This window comes from Vombatus ursinus, unplaced genomic scaffold, assembly GCF_900497805.2.
Source record: "Vombatus ursinus unplaced genomic scaffold, bare-nosed wombat genome assembly UNPS02001419.1, whole genome shotgun sequence".
Lineage (NCBI taxonomy): Eukaryota > Metazoa > Chordata > Mammalia > Diprotodontia > Vombatidae > Vombatus > Vombatus ursinus.
The window spans coordinates 16,265,229-16,289,314 of NW_020941197.1; the positions used below are offsets into that span (position 1 = coordinate 16,265,229).

At 37.8% G+C, this 24,086-nt stretch overlaps 1 protein-coding gene across 1 annotated transcript in view; it reads left to right on the forward strand.

Annotated features, from left to right (window-relative positions):
* The first annotated feature begins 239 nt into the window (after positions 1–239).
* Positions 240–24,086, forward strand: part of BBX (BBX, HMG-box containing) — a 348,489-nt gene continuing 324,642 nt past the window's right edge. Inside the window, exons 1-2 of the mRNA XM_027867261.1 lie at positions 240–336; positions 3,119–3,191. The gene's annotated coding sequence lies outside the window, so the exon portion shown is untranslated. The remainder of the gene's footprint in view (positions 337–3,118; positions 3,192–24,086) is intronic.

Here is a 24,086-nt window from a genome sequence, read left to right on the forward strand (position 1 = left end):
CATGCAAGAGGTTGGGGAGGGAGGGGGGGAATAGTAGGCCAGCCAGTGCCAGGCTGCGTTTGAAACCAGTACCTCTCACCACACAGGCAGCAGCAGTGGAGAGAGGGGCAAAAAGGGAGAGCGAAGCAGACCCGGGAGGAGGAGGAGAGGGAGGAGGAAGAGGAGGAGGAGGACTAGGAGTAGGAGGACGAGGAGGAGGAGGAGGAGGACGAGGAGGAGGAGGAGGAGGAAGAGGAGGAGGAAAAACAACAACAGAACCACCACACTGACTGGCAAATTGTGGCTGCCCATGAAGCCCCCAAACTTCATTACGGGGGAAAGTGCGTTTATCTGAAGGTTGGTTCATGGTTTGGGAGGGGAGGGAACGGGAGGACGAGGAAGGAGGGGGAGGGGGGAGAGGGGTCAGAGGGAATTAGAAGAAGGTATTATTAACATGGGGGGTCCCCCCCCCAGTTTATTTATTTATTTTTCTTGGTTTGGTGACCAGGAAAAAGCAGCTTAGTTGTTCGTTCATCTTGAGAGTTGGAGATTTGGGTTTTCCGGCTCCGCAGATCTAATGCCCTCTCACCCTCCACCCTTAAGCAAACGTGCAGTTAGTAGAGAAAGTGGTGTTTCAGTGCGAGAACAGCCGGGAGGAAGGAAAGAGAGGGAGAGAGAGAGAAGAGGGAGAGAGGAGGGGGAAGAGGAGGAGAGAGGCTGTGTCAGGATTTTGCATGAATGTGGGATTATGTTGTGTCAATAAGTTTAAGGTGGAGAGAGCGAGGCTGGGGGTGGGGGTGGGGGGGAGGAGGAGGAAGGCCTTCGCTGTTTAAAGTCTTATTTCTGAAGGTAAGTTATGACATTGCATGGTCGCGATGACAGAAAACTTGGAGATCATTTATCCAGGGATGGGGCTGATGCCTTTAGCAAGGGTTTCTCAGCTCTCAGAGGCCACATTCGTGTTACACTGTTATTTGCTGTGATCCGGGTCGCTAGTAAATTACAGAAATCAGACCCGAGCTTTCTTTTCCTTATCCACCTCTTCTCCCTCGCTCGCTCTCAAAAAAATTTTTTTGGGGGGTATTGTATGAAACTTACATGACTGAGAAAACCCAAGTCCTGTAATTTACAAAGATCATTAATTCGGGGATATGTGACACTTTTATGTGTGAAATATCTGTAATCGTTTTAGCTAAATGAGGAAGGTAAAAATGAAACGATGCAAAAAAAGCTAAGACACAACATGTACGACAGAGGGGGGGGGTGGAGAGAGAGACGGAGAGAGAAGCTATTTTTTGCTTTCCTTTCTGTAGAAAGGGGAAAAAAATAAAGCGTGCATTCTCCTTCCCTCGCAGTGTGCAGGGTCTAGTCAATATTTTAAGTGTCTGAGGACAAATTAGTCCAGGCGGATCTAGTTTAAAAGTTTCGAGAGGTGGGGTGGAGGTTGGGTTGGGGGGGGAGAAGTGAGGGAAGGTGGGTGGAGGGTGTGGGGGATGGGGACGAAACAAGCTTTGCTCCTGCTGATGGTCACTGGCCTGGGGCTTTGAAACCATTGCCTGTCCTACTAATGACACGTTCAGTTCACTTCTCCCAGATCCACACACGGGGTTACCTACCTTCCCCGATCTGAGCTAACATAGACGGGTACTTTCCCCATCTGGATAATCGCACGGGGAGAGGCGTTTTCCCCTTCCCTTTAGATTAACCTAGTCTGGGAGTGTGGGGGGGAGGAGGGAACTTGTCCTTCTCCTCCTCCTCCCTCCACCAACAGCGCACCACTACCACCGCCTTCCCTGTCCCTACTTTTATGATAACCTCCCCAGGAGCATTCCTCCTGGTCTTTTAATTCTCACCAGTGAACAGCACCGCGCCCGCACACCCCACCCCCGCACTGTGGGGGCACTCCTCCCCCAGCCCCACATTATCACATGCGCTGTATAGGGATGGTCCAAGCAGGGAATGGTATCGCTCATGTGGTTCTAGAAGCAGCACCACCTCCCCGGTGGCAGTAGAGGCAGCAGCGGCAGCAGCGGCAGCAGCAGCAGCAGCAGCAGCAGCGGTGGCGGCGGGATCATCGCCGGGGCCCGCGGGGAGGAGGAGGAGGAGGAGGAGGAAGAGGAGGAGGAGGAGGAGTAGGAGGAGGTGTTTTCTGCCCTGATCACAGCCAGTTTGATTCCCGACATGTCGTTTGAGAAGGCGGAGAGAAGGGGGAGACCCCACTCGTTGCCTCTTCCTCATTGAAAGGTGTTTTGCAGACTTTTACGCCGGGAGTGAGATTTGCACTTCATTTTTTTCCTCTTCCCCAAAGCAAGATGGACTCTATTCTGTTTCTCTTTCTCTCTCTGTCTCTGCCTCTGTCTTGTCAGCCTTTAAGATCGACATTTTGTACTAAGATGCAAACTTGATGGTGACCAGCAACAAAGCCTGGGTTAGATCTCTCTCCATTTTAATACTTCCCCTCAATCCCAACCTAGCAGACCCCGATGGCCCTGCACTTGCCACGATTTTGGCGAATGTGTTTTCCTTGCTCGATTCAGATCTCTAATCCGTGGATTGCGATGGGGGTGGGGGGAAGAGTTGGCGTTTTGACGACTGTTGTAGCTGCTCAGGTCTGCTGGGGAATGGGCAGTCGTTACCTGAACAACTGTGAGGCACAACGTTGCAACCTACAGCTTCTGTGGACGGCGCAGTCTTGGGGCTAGCTATCGATTGCTATGATTCTGTTTCTGGTTTATTTATCCTCGGTGGTGGTGGTCACTTGGGCAAGTTGATGAATGATCGCGGGGAGGTTTTGCGTTGGCAAAATGGATCAACTTTCTGCTTTGTACATATGGGAAGTAGAGGAATGGAGAGAAAGGGGGAGGGGAATCAGGGTGGTGGAAACCAGCTAGATACCAACAAATGATTGTTGGTCTTACATAGCCCCTGTGCCCTTTGGAGACGTTAGTGCATCTTTTCCCTTGCTGCCTATGATTTCTTTTTCCCTGGAGAAGGAAGGTCGCTTGCTGTTTAATAAGAACCTCCTTTAAGAAGCAAGCCTTGAGTTTTGGGGGCTTCTTCACTGTTGATATTGTGTCGATTCGGAGATATTGCAAAATGATGGTATACTGATGATCTGCCTTTATTTGATACTTTATAGGTCACTATCACATGACAAAGGCTTCGAGACAGCTTCTTCTTCCCCTGCCTGTAATTTCCATTTGCCTTCCTAGGTAAGTATGCAAACTGTTCATACAGGAAGAGAGAGTGATTATTAATAATAAAATGAGGGTTCTTAATAGTTTCTTGTAGGAAGATGCTTTGTCAGATTTTAACATCCCCAAGAGGCATGTCTGTCCTATGTTCCCCCAGTGGATGTTAATTTATGATGCTTAAGGTTCAGCACTTTGGGGGTGGGAATTTTTTAAAGATGGTGACTTTAAATGTTATGTTCTATTCTCCCTTCCCTGGAGCAAGTTTAAAAAAAATTTAAACATCTATTGAAACCTTGATTATATGCAAATAAGCAATTAAATTGAGAAACTTTTAGCACAATAGGTGAATGAGTAGGATATGGAAAGACTTAAATATCTTAAATTAACTTCTTAAATTCAGATAACACTTCTGAAAGACAGGAGGCCATCAGTTGAAACTGTTGGTAAAATTTCTATTTGATGATTCTCCAGAACTCCCCCAAAACTCAAAGAAGTAATTTGTACAGGATCTGTATTACTGTAGTGATTGACATTTGCACAGTGCATCATCCACCCCGTCCCTCTTTCTAGGTAATCTATGTCATTTGTGAAAGTAGCTATATTTATGAAAAATAGTTCATCTAGATAGAACAGTGTATTGAAAAGCAAATGCAGGTGACCATATTATTGGAACTTACCTCACATACTGTGTATTTGGAGAAGTTTCAAACTTTGGGGCAATGTGTTAAAAAAACAAACAAACCCAACTTTGAGGTTATATATATTTTTGAAGCATCTGTCATCCCTACTTTCTCACCAAAGAGAAGAAGCAGTAGGTGGTTGGCTGCAAGTTTCTAGTGGCCGAGTTATAGTAGTACAATGTGAAAGTTAAGGATTCATTGAATATTTTAAGTTAATATAGTCATCCCAGTTGCTAAAGAACTTGATTATAAATCTATTCCTCCTCCAACTCATCCTAAATAATAGCATAGGAGACTATATTATCTTTAAGTTGTGGTTAAATGGAGATAAGTAGTTCCTCAAAACTGTAAGACAGAGTTTGGTAGTTTATAACCCCCTAGAGTGGAGAAAGAAGTGAGATTTTGTCAATCAAAAGGAGATTTTGAGCTCAGTTCTTTAGGAAGGAAAAATCTGTGGCCTATCTTGCTTCATTACTTAGCTTCCAGAACTTTGTGTATGCCAGTGAAACTTTGTGTCTTAGTGTTAAGAAAAACTGTTTTCAAAGATTGGGTTTTCTAATAGCCTTTATCTAACAGCAAAATAATGGTGACATTATTGCTGGTTTTTGTAGGTCATAAGGTCTGTGCACTGCAAACCCATGTTCACAATACAATGAAATGTTGTGGAATGACAAATGGTGAATAATTTAATATAATCAGTGGTAAAAGTTGGTTAAAAAAAACAACAACCCAAAAATGATGGTTTCTGCATCCTTGATTTTTAAAAGCCTATTTCAAAGGACAGCAACTTTTGAACATAGGGCTGGAGTATTGAGAGTGTATTCCTGGTTACTAAAAGACATCACATTTGTATATGTGAGACTTAGGATTTTTTTTTCACTTTAGCTAACTTTTAATATGAGTTCTTTTCTCAGTAGAAGTATATTTGACCATCTCAGACATGAATATGCAGATCATTAATTTATTGAATAAAAACTATCTGGATGAAATATTCCATTTCTCTAGAATATCAAATAAGTAGCTCATCAGAAAAGATTTTAAAAGAACAAATATGAGCTTTGAATTCAGAATAGCAGCACTTGTGATGAGATATAACAATGATCTAAAAAGGACTCAATGAATTATAGACTTCAGAGAATCCAAGAATTGGAAGGAACCTCTGAGGCCAACTAATCTAGCTCCATATATGAGTAAGGACCCCCTCTATAGTGTATACAAGTCATTCAGCTTTTTCTTGAAGACAGGTAGTGAAAAGCAACCTCCTACTTCCTGAGGACACTTACTCCATTTATTAGATAGCTCCATTTAGTAGGAAGTTTTTCTTTACATTAAGGAAAAATCTGCCTCTATAGTCTCTACCCATGTCACCTTTTGGATATTGTTCCCTAAGTCTTCTCTTTTCCAGTTTTAAAATTGCTAGTTCCTTCAATTTGTCTTCTTATGGCATGAACTTAAGACCCTCTTCATTATGTTGGTTATATCTAAAATACATTTATCCCAGTAATGATGAACCAATTGTAGTCTTTACTAGAAGTTTAGTAAAGATGTTTAATTGCTTCTGCATAATGAAGAATTTTCCAAATTAATGACTAAACTATTGGTCAGAAAATATTCTGCATCTCTATATTGATTACTAAAAGTATGATCTTTATATACATCTTAAGTTTAATTTCAATTTATGAAAAAATAGATTTGTATCTGATATCTCTTTGTGCAGTGTTTTTAAAGGCATTCTGTCAATGTTAGGGAACCTTTCACCCAAGACTTCATTGCTATTTTTTAAATGATCAGATACTCTCCCTATTTCATTAGTTTAGGGCCCAGTTTTTTGTTTTTTGTTTTTTTTTTTTACTTTTCTCTTTATAGTTGGCCCCGTATAGCCTATAGGTAGTCTTCTTTCCTAAGATGACTTTCCATCTACTTGATATGTGTTTTGTAAGTTCTAATTTATTTACATGTTGTCTTCTAGATTCGTACATAAGCTCCTGGGGTGGGAGTGGAGGGAGAAATTGTTTTTGCCCTTCTCCTTAGTATTTAGCACGGGGCCAGGTAAATCACCAGTACTTAATAGATTTTTGTTGGTTGATTGATTGAAGTTGGGGGAGGGGGAGGAAACTCAAGTGAAAAAGTATATGGATTCCAAAATATATCCTGGCTTTCACTTATGATTTAAAAAGTTACTTAGCACTTTTAATCTCGCTATCTTTCATCATTATTCAGAATTTCACCAAGATAGATAGGAGATTTCATTAGACATTAAAGTCAAAATATGGGCTATATAAGAACTATCTTGTTCAAGTAATTTTTTTGGGGGGGGGTGTCATAAGTAACTATGTAATTGATTGTGTTTTCTAAAAAGAGTTACAAATAAAGGGAAACAATTTGAAATAGTGTTTCACAGTTTATAAAAACTTACCTGTCATCTAGAGTATTAATAAATGTTATTTTATATAGAATTTGAAAATTAATTGCCAGTACTAATCATTAACCTAAGTCTTCTTAAAGTAGACTTTGTTCTTATACATGTTAAGGTGCTAATATCATGTTTTACAGTGGATTAAATTATGAACAGTAATTTCTGTCATGTTAGTCACTACAGTAGAATTTTAAAAGCTTCTAATCATTACTTCCATTAAAGTGTTCAGAAAATAAACTTCTCCCAAATATGAATATTCCTTAAAATATAAAAGAAATCTTTTCCATGATGCTTGTTTCTAAAAGGAAGAAAAATGTAAGAGAATGTTGAAATTCTTAAATAACCAAAATCCATTAGCTTCATTTGGGCATTTACATTGCCATCTGTGAGGAATAGCTACCTTTAAAGTTTTAAAATTATATTTTTAACTTAAATAGATCCTGAACTTATGAAGCAGATTCTTTTTTTCTCTTGAATTATAATGTTAATGCCAAAACCATCCTTTGGCACTCCATCATTCAATATTTACTTTTGAAAGTCTTTGTTGAAGTTCACATGGCCTATAAGTACTTTCCAAATGTCTTAGCTAAAATCTTTCCTCTCATTTTCATTACCTTTCACTCCATGCAAGGAGTTAGAGTCAGGTTCAGTGTGTTTAAAAATAAACAAAAGGAAACTTGTTCCGAAAAAAATACCGTTTTTTCCTCTGTTTTGTCAATGAATGTTCATGGGTACTTCTTAAGTGTTAGACTTTTGAGAGTATCACTCCCTAAAAATTCCAGTGCAAAGATATATTCAGGAAATCTCCATGGATATACAGTAGTATGTTTTCATTTGAATTTGAAGAAAAAAGCATCATAAGTACTGAAATAATAGCTATGAAGAAATATAAGCAAATGCCTCTAGCAAAGAATTGTATACATTTTTAACATGTTCATCAACAGAAGAGAAATTGGAGGGAAAGAATCAACATTGGCAATAAAACATTTACATACCTACATATGCAGATGATTTTTAGTTTTAAAATCACCATAAACAAATAAGCTATTAAAAAGCAAGAAAGATGAAATATTTAAGTAGTTACATAGTATCAGAAAGTGAAAAGTATATGGAAAGCCAAAATGAAAATCGGAAAGCAAAAAGTGTAATCTTGTGAACATTTTATAAAACAAGAGACTTGGGAGCATATATCAAATAATTTGTCAGGCAATGAAATGAGTAATCAAATATAGACCTGAGGTGAAGCTTTTAATAAGAGAATCAAATCAAAGAATTAGATGCATTTATTTTAGCAGGCACATAGAGAAAACCACATTTTTCTTCTTTTGCATTGAATATGAGATGCCCACAAATCATTTTGATATCTTGTAACTCTTGAATGTACTTTTTATATAATTTTGTATATTAAAGTTGTCAATTTTTGTCTTATACCCCTAAATAGACCATAAGGCCCAATGATGGGAGGTATTTTATCTTATCTTTTTATTCATTCATTCATTCATCAATCATTAACTGTCTGCCATGTATAATACACTGTGCTAGGTGCTAGAACATAGAAACAAACACATATGGCTTCCCTCAAGGAGCTTACATTTTACTGAGGAGAGAAAGTATATCCACAGATGGGTCAATACAAAAGTATACAAAGTAAATACAAAATGATTTTAGGTGGTAAACTGCAATGATGGATCAGGAAGGCCTATGGTAGGGGACTATGCTTGAACTAAACATTGAAGAAAGCTAGACTTTCTAGGAGACAGAGGCCAAGAAAGTACGTGTGAGGCCTAGGTGAGGGCTGTGTTGTACAGGAATGGAGGTAGGACATGGGATACCATGTACGGGGAACAGTAAGTAAGCCAATTTGATTAGCGTATAAACTGCATGAGGGGTAGTTGGAAAGATAGGTTGGAGTAAGTGCATTCTATGTGCCACGTACACTGTGTTAAGTACTGGAGATTGAAAGAAAGGCAAAAATGTGGTTTCCACCTTTCAGGAAGTCACATTCTAACGGAGGTGACCAGGTACATGTATATGTACAGTGTAAATGGAAGTTACTGTCAATGGGAAATCACTCATGGAGGGGAGGTGGAAGTAGGACCAGGAAAGGTCTTTTGTAGAAACAGTAGGAACTTGAGCTAATGCTGTAAGGAAGCCAGAGAGCTGGGAGGGAGAGCATGCCAGGCATGTGGAATAACGGTGAAAAGCCATGGAACTGAGACGAAGTGGTGTGTGTGAGGAACAGCAGGTAGTGGGAAGAAAGCATGAGAATACTGGAAATTTAGGGAAGGACAAGGGTAGGCAGGGCTTTAAATGCCAAATAGAGGTGTTTCTGTTCTATTCAAGAGATAGTAGTGGAGGACTGTCAACGAACACCTAACTGCCTCAGGTGTTAGTAATTTCACTTTAGAAGTTGAGTGGAGAAAGTTTGAAGGCAAGAGCAGTTAGCAGACTACTTCAATATTAAAGGCAAGAGGTGATGAAGTCTGGAATCGGGGTGGTAGCCTTGTGACTGGACAGAGGTGAATGGTTGTTAATATTCTAAAGGTATGTTTGAAAAGACTTGGTAAGAGAAGGAGCAATGCAGAGAGTTGAGGATGAGTCCAAGCTTGCAAACCGGAACTGGAAAGATACTGGTACCCTTGACTGAAATAGGTTAGTTTGGAAGAAGGGTAGGTTTGGGGGAAAAGTTAAAAAATTTGGTTTTATATATTCAATGATAGATATTCAGTAGGCAGTTGGTAATGCAGAAATACATTAGGGCAGCTAGGTGGTGCAGTGGATAGAGTGGCAGATCTGGAGTTAGGAGGACCTGAGTTCAAATGTGGCCTCAGAAACTTAATAGCTATGTGACCCTGAGCAAGTCACTTATACCTGTTTGCCTCAGTTTCCTCATCTGTAAAATGAGTTGGAGAAAGAACTGGCAAACCACTCCAGTGTCTTTGCCAAGAAAAACCCAAATGGGGTCACAGAGTCGGACGTGACTGAAATGACTCAACAGCAAACAACAAAAAATGCAGAAATGAACTTCGGGAAGGGCAGAGACTAGGGCTGGGTGTATGGATCTGTGTGGTGCGTAGAGATCAGAGTTGAACCCTTGGGAGCTGATGAAGTTGCCAAGAAGGATGAGAGGGAGCCCAAAGTTAGGAGGTGGGACATCAGTGATTATACAACAACAACAAACAACAACAACGACAAAGAATTTATTGAGATGGAATTATAGATGAGTATCTGGGCATTATTATATTAAGAATCGATTCAAATAAAAACTAATTAATAGATTGAAATTGTTAGATTATAGTTGAGCAGGTGTGCACAATTATTTCTTTTTCATTTCTGGTCAATGGGACTGTCTTTCAAAAACTTTAACACCTTTGATTGAGATTCTCGTAGTAGATTGAGTAGGTCATCAACTCTCATGTTAGCAGTATGGTTTCTTATGGCATTTTCAAAACACTGAATCATTTCTAAATTTTATTTCCACCTCCAAGAACCAAGAGAGAACCATGAATTCAGAGGATCTGTGACCTGTGTTCAAATCCTGCATCTTACCATCTTTCTAGGCCTCATTTTCCCCATATGTAAAATGAGAGAGTTGGACTGAATGGCCATATGTCTTCATGTTCCCTTTTATATCCATGTGGAACCCAAAAAGGTGAGAGTATTTCCAGGAGGGCAAGAGTGGTCGTGTTAAATGTTGCATAGCATGAAAGAAGTCTGATGGATTTGGCAATTTCAATTTGTGGGTCATCTTGCAGAGAACAGTTCAGTGAGTGATGAGTCTTGAAGCTAGGTTGGAATGGGTTTAGAAATAATACAAGAGGAAGGGAAATAGAGGCTAAGTATAGATGGCTTTTTTTCCCCAAGGAGTTTAGCTGTAAGGCAGGGGGTGTTGATATAATAAATAATAATAATAAATATTTAAGTAGTACTTGAAGGTTTGCAAAGCATTTCTAAAATACCCCATTTTATCCACACAGCATGAGTGCTGTTATTATCTATATTTTACAGATGAGGAAACTGAGGCAAACAGGGGTTAAATGATTTGCTCAAAGTCATATATCTAGTAAGTGTCTGAGGCCAGATTTGACTTCAGGTCTTCTTAAATCCAACTCCTGTGCTGTATTCACAGTGAGACCTCTTAGTATAGTATTTTGTGTCTTTCCTAGGATAGCAGGTGCTTAATAAGTGTTTGTTGGATAAAATGAATGAAGTAGGGAGGAAAGAAAGGAAGATGTATGAGAGCTTAATCCTCAACAGGATATACAAAACTTGATTTAAAAAACAAACAAAAACAACAAACCCCAAACAGACAGACCTTAAGAATTGTAGATAATACCAGAGGACATGTAATTCATAAAGGGGAAATAAAAAGATTATGTAGATGAAGTGAGGCAGTAAAGAGGGATAAGCTGGGTTTGAACACAATCCTATTTTTTCCCATTGTAGCACATACTATCTTATGTCACAGCTATTTGTTTATATTATATTGTCCCTACTTATCCTGCAAACTCCTTGAGGCCTAGGATTATAGCATATTCAGTCAACTCATCAAGCCCTAATTAACTTCCTACCCTGCAAGGCATTGCGCTAGGCACTAGAGATACCATGACAAAAATGAAAGCAATCCCTGCCCTCAAGTAATTTATATTTTACTACATCTCCCTTATTAATTAGCAAAAAGCCTTGATTAGAATAGAAACTCAATAAATGTTGGATATTATAATGACTAAAAAGGTAGATCCAGGGGTAAGATTCAGTTAAATTCAGTTCGATTCTACGTTTATTTACTGTGTAGTTGTTGAATTCAAGTAGAGTGGAATATGAAGAATGCTGAACAGATTATGAAGGATAGAAGAAGAGAAGCTAAAAGATGTCTTATGTGGAAAAGTGGAAAGCTTAAAAAGGCAAGAAATCCCAAAGTTAGGGTTCTTAATAGCACTGTCATACTGTTCAAATAATGTTATCCAGTGCATCTGAGTATTTCTCCTATTCCATCAGGAAACTAAGTATAAAAAGTCACTGTAGGGGGCAGCTAGGTGACGCAGTGGATAGAGTACCAGCCCTGGAGTCAGGAGGACCCGAGTGCAAATCCAGCCTCAGACACATAACACTTAATAGCTGTGTGACCCTGGACAAGTCACTTAACCCCAATTGCCTCATCAAAAAGCAAGAAAAAGAAAAAAAAGTAACTCTATCTATGGGAACATGAATATAGATTAAGTATCTTTCTAGTTCATATTTTTTTTGTCTTTAATGATGTTTTCTATGAAGGTTCTCATCACTTTTCTCTTTAAGAAAGTCATGTTGAATTGTCTGCCTAGAACTTTCCCTTTTGTCTTAATTCCTCAAGAGAAAATAGAAAAGAAGAATAAGCATAAAGGAAAAAATGATTATATAGAAAATTTTTAAAAATTATAGATGATATAAATTATGTTGCTTATGGAATTTATTGAGATAGAATTATAGATGAGGATCTGGGCATTGTTATATTAAGAATCGATTCAAATAAAAACTAAGTAATAGATTGCAATTGCTAGAATATAGTTGAGCAGGTGTGCAAAATTATTTCTTTTTCATTTCTGGTCAGTGGGACTGTCTTTCAAAAACTCCTTTGATTGAGATTCTAGTAGTAGATTGAGTAGGTCATCAACTCTTAGGTTAGCAGTATGGTTTCTTACGGCATTTTCAAAACGCTGAATCATTTCTAAATTTTATTTCCACCTCCCAAAGCTATCTGAGTGTGGATGAAATTCCTATTGACAACAAAGGGCACTTGGGAAATGTAACGAAATGAGAAAATAATTCTCCCTATCCAATTGTCAAGTTTTGGTTGCTCTTGGAATTATCTGCATAGTGAGCTAGTGATATACATCTAGATTCACATGTATCCATATAAAATCTCTTGTTGTCTTGATGAATTTGCTGCATTGATATGCCCTGTAAATATTTGTGAGTATTGATATTTGTAGTTTACCTTTTCACTCCTAATTGATTTTTAGGGATAGATATATAGGTAACAACTAAAACATAAACTTAAATTCCACCTTGATGCTAAAATTGTTTTAATGTGAATTTGATTCTTGCAGAATTCCTAGCAAGTATGTTTTGCAGCTGGGATTTTAAGGCCAGAATGACTAAAGATGCCAGTAATCTTTATGAATTTTCCTGAAATGGACTAAGATAAAAGCAGTATTTGTATAGTTTTGTTATTAGAATGATGGAAAGATTGAAAAGTTTCTTAGGAGTTGTATCTAATGTGATTTATTTAAAAAATCTCATGCTGAGAGTGTGTCTCTCTATACTTCTTAGGGAGGTGTGACAAAATACTCTTTTAGTGTTTGGCTTTCTATACCAATAGATATTCCTCCAAATAATTTTTTTCTTTTTGTAATAGAGGTCCTTCTCATTTTGATATTGGGAATTTTACCAGAAAGAATTGATGGAGCTAGAAAGCTGTTAACATCCAGATGCTTTTCTAAGGAAAGGAATAGAGAAATTCTCCCATTAGTGAGAATTTCTGAAGACCCTTTTTGTAGGTTATGAACTGAGTTAGGTACCAGGTAGCAAATGAGGTGCCCAACTCTTCCTAGTTGGTACTACTAGATAAAAACGTCTCAATAATAACATATCATCTTAATATTTATTGATTACACTGGCACACTACTATAAAAGAACCATTTTTTTTTGTGGAGTTATTTCCTAGCTAATATTCTGTCATCTGTGTATGATAAAATTGATGAGCATGATTACCTGAGACTAGAATAATTGAATGATACATGAATGTTGCTATAAAATAATTTTCTGCTATATTTATTTGTAAAAGTAGTCAGTTATTAGAAATAAGAGAATATTAAGTTTATTTTTTTACTTCTCATTAGCAGTATATGTTCAAGCCAAAAGTTCATCAGTACTGAAAATGTTTTGCAGGGATTTCTAAATCACTGTATAGATGACATTCTCCACAAATATGTTTGGTAGATAATATTTTATGAAGTGTATTTTTGGACACAAGTACATAAATCATTTTAATAATACAAAGTAACATGCCACTGTTTTGTACTGTCACTGAGGCCCCTAGTCCACTGAAATTAAATTTATTTTGTCTTTTCTGATTTGTCATCATCAGAATCAAGTGCAGATTTAGGAGACAAAAAAGTCCGTCTTCCTTGTCTGTGATTTTTTTTTTCCTTAATGCACTTTATTTCCCACTTTCCTTCTTGCTGATTCATGGAACAAGATATAGTTTTCCTTTATCTATTTTTGGAAAGTAGTTTTTATGAATGATGATTCTAAAATGAACACGCTTTCAGAGCCATGCAATTGGACAAATAAAGATGTTTTACAAAGATTAGTTCAGGGACCAGGAGCTTAATTAGATTGTGAGTATTTACCCCTCCCCCACTTTTACTTTATATTGTTCTCAGATAGTTTGAGACATTGAAACTCTTAACCTTTTTAATATATTCAAATTTCATCCTACTCCTGAATTTTCCTTGAGTCACACATAATGGAGAACATACACTCCGTTAAGTACTTCTGTAAATGTTGTTGAGATGTAGAAATGCATATAAACTTTATTATATGGGATGTGGTCTGTTATAGCTCTGTATTTACCCTGACTGCCACTGCATGGATCTCTAGGAAAGATTTGGTCTGGACAATGGGATGATTTTTTTTTAAAAGTATGCATCTGTTCCTAACTTTGTTTTATTTAAACCCTAGTGGCTCTGTTTGACTTGGGGGAGACATATATATATATAAAAGTCTTCCGTGCTATTTTCTGCTAAGATTTTTACAAAATTTTACAGGCATTTGTAAGTGCTTTCCATTAAATTAGTTCTATCAACACGTGTGGCTTAATTTACATTTATTGCCACAAAAAGTCACACTTTACCTTGGTAATGTGAATAAAGATGAAGAAAAAGTATTTTATTGCAGTTCTTTAAAGGGGATAACAAATCTGCTAAATAATGTTAAAAATGTATTTAATATGACACCTCTGAACCAAATATTTGGGCCTATACAGTTAGGAATCAGGGATATAAACAGAAAGAATCCCTACTCACAAGAATTGTACATTTTAAGGAGAGAGAGAGAAGTCTATATGTAAACATATGGCAGAAATATAAAATTAACAAGTACAAATACATAGAGTTAAATATATAGTTAATAATAAATAAATAAAATATAGATAGTTAAATGCAAGGTCACTAGCAAAGGGGTTACTCGAGTTTGGGGGATCAAGAAAGGCTTCCTACAGGTCATAGTGCTTGACCTGTCGTTTCATGGAAGAGGAGCCGGACTCTGAGGGGGACGAGGTAAAGAGGGAGTACATTCCAGGCATGTGAGACATCCTGTACAAAGAAACAGAGTTGACACATGGAATGTCATGTGGGGAACAGAGACAAGGCCAGTTAGCATTGGGAGGAGCAACGGCCCTGGAACAAGGCTGAGTTAGGGCTAAGTTGTGAAGAGCTTTAAAAGCTAAATGGAGTTTATCATTTTATCTTGGAGGTAATGGGAAGGCTAACTATGGTTTTTTACTCTTATGGATGCATTTTATTTTTACATTACAAACATTTCCAGAAGACCCCTATCCCATGTATACTGTCTTGTAACAAATTAAAGCAGTTAAGCAAAACTAAGAGTACAGTGACCTCATCTGAAAATGAATGAAACATTCACACCTGTGGCCCTCTCTACTTTTTTTTTATTTTTTAAAATTATATTTCATTTTTTTGACTCAGCAAAAATCTGCCTTCCCTCCAAGTTAACAGTACTGTCATGAGCCAGGTAGGTGTTACGGTACATAGAACACTGAACCTGGAGTCAGGAAGATGTGAATTCATAATCAGCTTCAGACATTTACTCACTCTGTGACCCTGTATAAGCCACTTGTATCAGCCTCAATGTCCTTATCTTTAAAACAAGGACAATTGTATCTACCTCCTAAGGTTGTTATGAGGACAAAATGTTATAATATTTATAAAAAACATTTGCAAATCATAAAGCACTGTATAAATGTTAGCTATTGTCGTCATCATCATCATCATTATTACTGAAGTCCTTCTTTCCACGTGGTCCTCTTTACTTTCTTTTACTAGTCTGGATATGGCTGAATCGATTTCCGCTTACTCTGAAGTGTAGCTCCTATAAGGACTTCTTCAAAGTCGTGGCTAATATATTTATGTTTGGGTTATTGTATCTTGACATTTGTGCATTTTCACCCGATTTTATTTGCAGCTCTTTTTTTGGCTGGTTTTATCTGGATACTAGCCCAGTTTGGAGTCCAACTTTGTTTTAAAAATATTGTGTTCAGTGTCCCAGATACCGAGCCAGGGGGAGCTTTAATAACAAACAAATACATTCATGAATCCAATCATAAAGAAGTGCCCAATCTGGGAAAATATTTCTCCAAAAGCTAACATCATCTATACTGACCCTTTCATTTACATCAAAGGGGGAGGAGATGGAGAAATAAATTGTGAAACCTCTCTTTGCTCTTTCCTTCATTTGGGTCATTTAGCATCAAGGGGCAAAAAAAAAATCAAATTTAAACTTTTGATCAGTTCCCATGAGCTTTGTGAAGTTTAGCTCAATTCACATGTATTTATTTTGCACCTGCTACGTGCAGGCCATATGTTAGGTGCTGACAGGGATACAGAGTTTTAATAAGATATTGTCCCTTTCCTAAAGGGACAGTCGGTGGTGGGGGTACTTTTAGAAACTTTTCCTATGGATATTTGTCCTTATGATTTCTTTAAATGGACTTTTACTGTTCTCATAGAATAACATGTAGCAATAATTTTAGTTGTAAAAATGGTAACACTAGTTACTTTATCATCTGTATCAACAATCATCTGTATCAACTCATAGACAATGGAGAAGGATGGAATAGTTCTCTTAACAGCTAGAAACTTTGCTAAGAGTGGGCACAGACAGGCTTTGGCCATTTGGTCATTGAGGCACAGGTACAAGCATGTGGATATACGTGGAGTGCTAGTAATTAGTGATATGACAAGTTGTGAAGATTGAGCAGCATGTCAGAAAATCAGTTGGGCTACATTGTCGCTCCCTCTGCTTTCATAGGTGGGTCATCTGAAATGAGGACAGACATCGTGTCCTTTTCATCTTTGCATTTTCAGTGCCTGAGAAGCAGTGTGGTATAGAAGAGCACTGGCCTTAGGGGCAGGGAGAGCTGGGTTTGAATCCCTTCTAGGATGCCTGCCTTGTAACTATTGGCAAGTCACTTAACCTCTCTCTTAAGGTCATCAACTTAATTAGAAAAGGGTTGTAATCTATATCAGTGGAGGAGTTTCCACCTGATTGATCTGTTGAAGTGTTAATTTAGATACAAAACACCTTGCAAGGCACTGAGTATATGTCAATACACCATTGGTGCAGATTGCCACCAATACATGCATCTGTTGCACCTCTTGGCACCGTTCCCCCCATAAATCCTCCACAGGAGGTCCTCACAATACACGGGGACTGTCCTCTTACATCTTGTGACGTGATCAGTGTGGCATGCTGTCATACCTCACTCTTGATACAAATACATTCTTGCTACTTTTCTTTTCCAGTCGCGCATTTCTTTGATGATTTCTTTTATGCTGCTTTTTGTCTACATTTCATTGTTGGTATTAAGCTCTAGCCTACTTACACCCACCATGCATTTCTCCATTGCACTTTGAGTGACTCGCAGTTCTGATTCTTCAGAGATGGCGGTATTCCACGATTCACAGTTACATGCTAAAAGCGTAGATGGATTGCTGTGTTAGAGAGAAATCTGGGTTCATTGAAAGCACTGATCAGTTTCCTAGATGAAGTCCCACCCAGTTTTTTCCCCTCCTATTCAATTCTGGGCCCAGCCTATTTTCTCTTTGAAGGTGCCTGGTCATGTTGGCCTAGCTCTATGTCTTGTTCATCTGGCTGCACATCACAGTCTGGACAATAGGCATTCTTTATCCGCTTGATTTTCTTTGTGTGGATACTTGGGTAGAATAGTGCTTCTGGATCTCATTTAGAAGCAGTTTGTAGTGTTGTAGGGACTTGATATAATGAACACAATGCCATCCTCCAACAGGAACATCTGTAATACTCATCATCCATAGGGAATCCCTCCTCCTTATGGACTCTGCCATGGACATCCGCTATGACAGTAGCAAAAACCTTTAGCAAGCATATGCCTTCTTGTTTTATTCCTCACTTGATATAAATATTTAGAATATTGCCAAACAAAAAATCATTTCTCTTATGTTTATCAAGGAGTTTTTTATGATCTTAACATATGCATGGGAGACCCATATGCCTACTTTCCTATCTCTATAAAATTCCTATAAGAATAATTTAAACGTGTATCATGGGCATTTTAAATGAATATAGAAGGGAACAGGCAAGTTTCTGCACATCATCTTCTGCAATGGACTGCATTATTACAGTCACACAGTTGCCCAAAGGGTGAGGTGCGTATAAGCTCCCACTGTTATTTTAAGATTCTCCTCCAACAAGATGTCTTGTACATAAAAGGTGTTTAATAATGTTTGTCAAATTGAATCTAATAGATTTAATATGTTTGATTAGCTAGATGTCTAAATGGTTAGACATCTTGAATTAGGAAAACACCGATTCAGATCTGGGCACAGACACTTTCTAGTTAGTTACTAGTTGTCTCAGTTTCCTTATCTGTAAAATAGGGATAATCATAGAACCTACCTCCCATGGTTGTTTGTGAGGATTAAATCAGATAACATTTGTAAAGTGCTTTTCAAACCTTAAAGCTCTGTATAAATGCTAATATTATTATTACCTATGGTAATAGATGGCAGCTAAGTGGTGCAGTGGATAGAGCACCAGGTATAGAGTCAGGAATATCTGGGTTCAAATCCAGCCTCAGATACTTACTAGCTGTGTCACTTTGGGCAAGTCACTTAACTACTATTTGCCTCAGTTCCTCATCTGTAAAATGGGGACCCATGGGAGAAGGAAATGACAAACCATTTCATTATCTTTGCCAAGAAAACCCCATGGACAGGTCCATGGGTTCACAAAGAGTCAGACGTGACTGAATAACAACAAGATAGTTGAAATGGCAATGCTAATATTATTAGCTATTGTTAGCTACTATAGTAGATAGTATAATTGTTACAGTAGATAGATATTGTTAGCTACTATAGTAGATAGTCTAAATTGTGGGGCTTCAGAAATGGGGATAATCAATGCAGTTGTACCTTTCTTCATGTGATTGATTTATTCCTGAAAAATTATTTAGAATTTAAATTTTTAAAATTGGATCATATTTCTTATTGATGTATTTTAGAATGTTTTATATCCCTTTCTAATTGATCTTTAGTTGTTAATGGTTTATAACACTTTAAATTCTTCCCTTTCTAATCATTCACTGTCAGAAATGAATGTATAGTGGGGCTACTAACATAGGGAATCTAGTAGTTATTTCTCTGTAAAGTGAAGACTTTTTTAAATGCTGATTTACTCTGTAGGTTAACTATTTAGTAAGTTTGGATTTTCATAAATTATGCATTATTAAATTGGGGTTCACTTGTACAGAGATTTACAGTGGCATACTTCAATATTCAGAGAATAGGTAGATTGTACCAATGCAGTATATTTGAGTCAGACCGGACTTGTGCTAGCTTCATGCTTTTATTATGCACCAATTTGATGAATGATCTAATTTATCAAGTAATGCTGTACTTTGAGTCTTACTGCTTCAGGTGCTAGGTTTGGGGTGGTAGGAATGATGATTATTATGATAATAACTCCTTTGTATAGCACTTTAAAGTTTACAAACTATTTTCCTCATGAGAACCCAGTAAGGTTTATATTGCATATTTACAATTCCCTTTCTAGAAATGAGAAAACTGGTACAAAGACAGATGAAATAGATTTCCCAGGGCCAAAGAGCCAGTTAATGTTGGATGAGGGATTTGAACTCAAGTTATTCTGACTCTTTCCATTATACCATACTGCCTCTCATAGGACAAGACTGTGTAGGACCAAGAACCCAACTAAGTGGGAGGGGGCATGGTAATTGCTATAAGGTGAGGCAAGCAAGGGCAGCTAGGTGGCAAAGTGGCTAGAGCACCAGGAGATTTAGCTTTCTGAGTTCAAATGTGGCCTCCAACACTTAGTAATTGTGTGACCCTGGGCAAGTCATTTAACCCGGTTTGCCTCAGTTTCTTCATCTGTGAAATGAGCTGGAGGAGGAAATGGCGAACCACTCTGGTATCTTTGCCAAGAAAATCCCAGATGGGGTCACGAAAAATCAGACACCACTGAATAACAAGAAGCACGGGCCAGAAATGGCGGGATGAACATCTATATAACAATTCAGAAAGCATTTATTGAATATCTATTATGTGTTAGGCATTGTGCTAGATACTGAGGTTACAAAGAAAAATAAAACTAATTCCTTTGCTCAAGGAGTTTACATTCTACTGGTACAGGCAGGTGCCATGAGTACAGGCAGGCAAGCAAAGTGCTGAGTCCAGATTAGAGATTATTAGCATTAGTGACATTGTTGGTAACTTCTCTCTTGGGGGGGAGGGTGTCATTAATTGTTGTTCAGTCGTATCTGACTCTTTGTGACCTCATTTGAGGTTTTCTTGGCATAGATACTGGAGTAGTTTGCCATTTCCTTCTCTAGTTTACAGTTGAGGAAACTGAGGCAAACCAGGTTAAGTGACTTGGCCAGGGTCAAATAGCTAGTAAGTGTCTGAGGCCAGATTTAAATTTGGGGAGATGAGTGTTTCTGACTCGAGGCCTGGCACTCTCTCCGCTGTTACAACTAGCTGCCTTATTTTGTGCTACATTTTGGGTGTGGATAGTTCCAAGCACATACCGAGTAGTGATGGGTCTGAAGGAGTTTGGAGGTCTACAGGTGAATCTGAACCTGACTGAACAGAGATACTAGAATCTCTTCTTAGAAGTGGTTTGAAGACTCAACAGTGTTTCAGTAGGTTCTCTTGGTGACAAACTACAGCAAAATTAGTTAGATATTTATTTCCATAGGACTTTATCAGGTGTATTTTATTACCATTATATAGGCAATCAATAAAAGGTGTATGCAGTGGCCCTGTTTGATTTCTTTCCTGATCACACTTACCTTCTCCATCTCAGTCTCTCCTGCCTTATACCATGAGTATCTAGCAGTTTACATCATTAGAGTTAGAATTCAAGTTACAAAGAATAAAAGGTAATTTGTCTTTTATCTTTACTTCTTGGTATTTCTTCCTTTAGCCTTCCTCTTTTAAAAGTAGAGGGAATGTCTCATTCTATCCTCAGAAAACAAATTTGTCAGTCATTACTGAATGACCGAATGAGGATTTAATAAATATTTACTGAGAATGATGCCATTATTTTTCAGCCCTTATTTTCAGACATTAGTCAAATAAGTGTCTTCCTGAGATTCTGGCAAACATAGTCAGGTAACTTCCACCTCTCTTCCCTAACTTCCTAAAGATTAGCTTCACTTGCTTATTTAATGCATTTCCTAAACCAAGTACACCATTTGCATGTGTGCGTCTCTGATGCCTTGCAATGAACATGAGAAAGTTCCCCTTTATCCCTGTAAGTCACAGATTATTTTGGCATTGAAGGGTTTTTTAAAAAGATTCAGAAATCTCTGCGGGCTCTTCAGGCCTGTTGATTTCCGAATGAGGGTTAGAACCATATTTGTTCTCTGCCTGTCTAGGTAAGTCACTAAGTTATCAAATTTGTTTTTAGGATTGTCACATTTAGAGGGGCAGTAAAAATGTTAATACTTTGTACTTACAGAGCGTTCTCTATCTTTTAAAGAGCTTTACAATACATTATTGTATTTGGTCCTCTGACATCCCGGTAAAGGCAAGCAAGGTCAATGTTATTTATCCCCATTTTACAGTTGAGGAGACTTGAGGGTCAGAGAGATTAAGTGGTTTGTGCAGGGTTAAGTGGCTTCTGAGGGATGGTATCTAGATTACGATTTAGTCCTTCTAACTGAGGCTAGTGCTCTGCCCACAGAATAAGTCAGGAATGACTTTTTCCCCTGAGTTCTTGTTGCCTTTTTTCCCTTTCAGAGATATGGTAAATATGCAAAACAACAGAACTGTTGGAGTTGTTTAAACATTTAAGCCTCATGGAGTTAGTGAGAATGGAAAGTAGCCCTGTAGTTTTCCTTAAAATATATTTGTTCAGTTAGCTGAGTTTGCCAGGATTGTATGGGGCATCCATTTGATAAACTTTGCATGAAGAATCAGAATTTTGGAGCTTAAGGGGCCAGAAATAATAATACTTTATATGTGTATACACTATTAAGATCATAGATTTACAGGTCTAAGTGATCTTAGAGACCAGTGGGTCCAAGATGAGGAAACTGAGCCACAGAGAGGTTAAATGACGTACCAAGCATCACACAGCTAGTCAGAATTTGAACCTAGATCTTCCTAACTCAAGGCTCAGTGCCCTTATCTACTATACAATGATACTGTATATTTTTAAAGGTTATTTATTCTAGCCTCTTTGTTTTATAGATAATGCAGTGAGGTCCAGAATGATTAAATGATTTGCCCAAAGTCACCCGGATGGTTAATGTCAAAAACAAGCATAGGAAAGAAAACTGACTCCTCCTCCTAGACCCCTTCCCTTATATACTTTTCTATAAATTGCATACCACATCTTGATAAACTGGGATTTAGAGGCAGAATAAACAACAATAAGAATAGCTAATATTTATATAGCCCTTACTATGGGTCAGGTGTTATGCTTAGTGCTTTACAATTTTTCTCTATTTTGATCCTCACAACAACCATGGGAGGGAGGGAGGTGCTGTTATTATCCTCATTTTATAGATGAAGAAACTGAGATGAACGCTACAGGTAAAGTGACTTGCCCAGAGTCACACGGCTAGCAAGTGTCTGGATTTGAGCTGAGGTCTGCCTCAGTCTGGGCCCAGCGCTCTATCCATTGTGCAACTTAACTGTTCTCAATATAAGAGAGGCTTTCAGGAATGAAATTTCTCCTTTGAGATTTAGAAATAGTCACATTAGTAACATCCGTGGGTGTTTGTCTAGGTCACGATATTGATCCAAAGAAACAAATTAATTTCTGTTGTTTTGTAGAGATTGTATATGAAAATGAAATAATACGCATTGTACATTGACAAAGGTAGGATGTTTCTTAGTGTTAACATTCCTTTGTTGAGAAACCTCTCCTTCCCAAATGTTCATACAGAGTATTTGTGCTCCACCTATGTTACAGTTGGAGCTCGTATTGGTTTGATCAGTCACAGTTGGACATACTGTACATTTACCCCAACATCATGATGTCATTTTCATCCTCTTTGATTACAAGGACAACATTATGTATCAGGATCAGATTTTTTTTCTGACAAACACATATCTGAAATCATAACAGAAGTCAATATGAAAATACACTTCTCTTCACAAATGCTTGCTAATGGATATTCAAGATGATAAAAAGTTTTGCTCAAATAACTTAATTTTCTCCTATTTACTTTACATTAAAATTTTTATTTGGCACCCTGCAGAAAGGGAGATCTTTAACCTGGCTTAATATTTATTTATTTATTTACTTACTTACTTATTTTTTGGTGAGGCAATTGAAGTTAAGTGACTTGAAGTCACACGGCTAGTGAGTGTTATGTGTCTGAGGTCGGATATGAGCTCAGGTCCTCCTGATTCCAGGGCTGGTGCTCTATCCACTGCACCTGGCTTAATATTTAGATGTCAGAACATCTCAGCTATATCTGTATATATCTGTATATCTACATCAATATCTCAAAGAAAGTACCTCTTTCTCAGAAAAAAAAAAGTATCATGATGGATTTTCAATAAAAATTGCTATATGGTAGAGGACCTTATTTTTTGAAATCTTACCTCAAAACCCCTAAGCAAAGAAGCCTAATACTTATTTTATTTTTGGTGATTGATAATGTTTTTAAAGGAATTTTAACATATTAGAATGAACCAGTATTTTGGAGGTAGAAGGTATATTAGAAATGAACCAGTACAACTCTAGCACTTCACAGGTGGGAAAATGAGGGCCAAAAGTCCCACAGCCAGTGGCAGAGCTGAGGTTGGGATTTAGGTCTGGCAGAGTGCAGGAGCTGATTGATATTTCCTCCATACTGTGTTACCTGATTCCAAAATACCAGCAGCAAAAACATTAGGTGGCCCTGATTTTGTGGCTGGATATGATCAGAAAACTTAAAATATCAAGCATTAAATTTTAATTAAATGTAAATAAACTGTACATAACAACTTGAAATTTATTTTATTGTTTACTAGAGAATTTCCTTACCAGTTGATTACCAATTTGTTGGTATTATGAAAATAATTGCAACTGCAAGTTAATGATAAGTTCCAACATGGCTTCAAGTTTTGTTTTAGCATTTGATTTAGCATTTGTAAGATAATTCTGAATCTTATTTTCAGTGGATTTGGCTTAAGGAGGGAATAACATACACACCCAATTCGGTATGGAAATCTATCTAACCCTATAGGAAAAAAGGGGGGAAGGGGATAAGAGATCAGGGGGATGAGAGAGGGGAGGGTAGTTTGGGGGAGGGAGTAATTAGAAGCAAACACTTCTGAGGAGGGACAGTGTCAAAAGAGAGAATAGAATAAATGGGGAGTGGGATAGGATTAAAGGAAATATAGTTCGTTTTTTACAACATGGCTATTATGGAAGTGTTTTGCGTGACTACAGATGTATAACCTGTATCAAGTTGCTTGACTTCTCAATGATGGTGGGTGGGTAGAGAGGAAAAGAGAGAATTTGGAATCCAAAGTTTTAAAA